The sequence below is a fragment of the Leuciscus leuciscus genome, assembly GCF_965113295.1.
Source record: "Leuciscus leuciscus genome assembly, chromosome: 3".
Taxonomy (NCBI): Eukaryota; Metazoa; Chordata; class Actinopteri; order Cypriniformes; family Leuciscidae; genus Leuciscus; species Leuciscus leuciscus.
The window spans coordinates 17,025,707-17,027,849 of NC_138727.1; the positions used below are offsets into that span (position 1 = coordinate 17,025,707).

The 2,143-nt window shown below is 39.5% G+C and overlaps 1 long non-coding RNA gene across 1 annotated transcript; it reads right to left on the minus strand.

The window, feature by feature from the left end:
* Window positions 1–883: 883 nt before the first annotated feature.
* LOC309495359 lies at window positions 884–1,929 on the minus strand. Its single transcript, XR_014204630.1, has 2 exons — window positions 1,562–1,929; window positions 884–925 (listed from the first exon to the last, which is right to left on the minus strand). It is a non-coding gene; the product is annotated as an uncharacterized lncRNA (long non-coding RNA).
* Window positions 1,930–2,143: the final 214 nt, after the last annotated feature.

Genomic DNA, 2,143 nt, shown 5'->3' on the forward strand with positions numbered 1-2,143 from the left:
CTCTTGCTGATACACTTATCACAGCCAAGGCCAGCACATACCCTTCCAAAGCTGACCAGCTCACTGCCTGTCATAAAATGACAACAATACAATTTCAACACATCCTTATTAGGTCTAGGACAAATAATTAACTCCCCACATTAGCTAATCACCAATTCGTATGAATTCGTACAAATTACCTATCCCTTACCCCGCCCCTAAACCTACCCGTCACTGGGGTTTACTCTACCTGAGTGAGGTCATACGAATTTGTACGAATTAGCCACCTCGTAAAATACATATACGAATTGGTCGTGAGATAGCATTGAAATAACATATTGGAGTCAAAAAAAGGGGGAGAGCAGAGAAAATTGTAACAACAAACAGGCTTTTGGTCATCAGAATATGTTTAAATTAAAGCTTTGAATTTTTAGAAGACAACTAATAGACCCTTATGTATAGCCCCGCTTCCGGTTTGTATTTCCACAGCATGAAGGTAAGATCTTATGGATTTATGAATGAACCGCTCGTTTTGAAATCTTCCCCGTTTACTAACATTTGTTATTCCATCCGCTACAAACATTAATGCTCATGATAACTTTCGTTAAAGGACAATTCCGGTATTTAACACTTTGAGTCTATTTTGTAGTTTGTTTTGGATGAACAAGAGTGGTGGACAAAGAAATTTTGACAATGGTTCCTGTCTCGACTTTTTGACTATTTTAGAATTGCCCATGACCGCTTTAGAATGGGAGTCTATGGCCATGCACAAACATGTCCTTAAAACAACCCTTAACGTTCGTTTTCAAAACTGTGCAACTCACCGAGTGGTTAGTGGTGTTCGTTGATGATTAAAAACAAATATATCGGCGCAATGTATGATTTCAATCCGTTTATTTTTCTATAGTGGAACTATTTTTTCAGATACCTCACAACCGCGTATAAACTTCCGCTCGATATTTGAGTCTGAAGCTTTGGCACACTCCCGACCACTTGATGGCGATAACGTGTCTAGCGCATAGAGTAAAAAAAGGTCTCGCGGGACAGTCACAGTCGAGTTCAACTTCGTACCCAAGGCCTCAACATTGCACTGGTCACTGAGCCATCCAATATGGTAAAAATTTGTGCGGTCAGAAACTGCGGTAAAATCCCTAAAAATAGGAGTTGTCATCGGATTCCTTTCCACAACCCTGAACGACTAAAGTTGTGGCTTTCATTCCTCGGGTTTGACATAAACACCCCTTTAGATGTTCTTCGAAAAGCTGACCATCGTGTTTGTGCATTTCACTTTCGGGACGAGGACTATGTTAAATCTACAGGTTCTCGAAAAAAGTCTCAGAAGAAACTCTATCTGAAAAGGGCAGCAGTACTGACGCTCAGTGGACCAACGCTAGACGAAGAAGACCTTAGGGTAAGCTAAACAACATAAAATGATATTTTATTTGTATGACTAGTTTAGCTTGAACATCTGATAGGGTTCCCTTGGGGTTTTAAAAAGTCTAAAATTCCCGAACTTTAAATGTAATGTCTTAAAACTTCTTAAAAACGGGTCTTCTGCGCGCTCAAGTTCGTTCAAATGTACCGTTTCCGGTAGCGCAGTAATATCAACGAGCAATGAGTCCTCCAACGGAAATCAATGGGATTTTATAAAATGCCAAATAAAACACGACAGAAACTGTATTTCGCTACGCTACTTGTTTTGGAACATCAACGAACACCACTAACCACTCGGTGAGTTGCACAGTTTTGAAAACGAACGTTAAGGGTTGTTTTAAGGGCATGTTTGTGCATGGCCATTGACTCCCATTCTAAAGCGGTCATGGGCAAATCTAAAATAGTCAAAAAGTCGAGACAGGAACCATTGTCAAAATTTCTTTGTCCACCACTCTTGTTCATCCAAAACAAACTACAAAATAGACTCAAAGTGTTAAATACCGGAATTGTCCTTTAACTGTACATTAAGTAAATCCACTTCAGCAGCTAATTACTCTTCAACAGCGATGCCATAAATAGACCTACCGCAAAAAACAAAGTTCAAACATCAAATTCTAAAGATGGCTGCGTGCTTGTTTCTCTGGCGCATAAGGTCTATATATGGAGGCTCATTATTGTCTCAACATAAAAGGACATTTTAAATCGTACTAATGCGACTATCATAATTGTG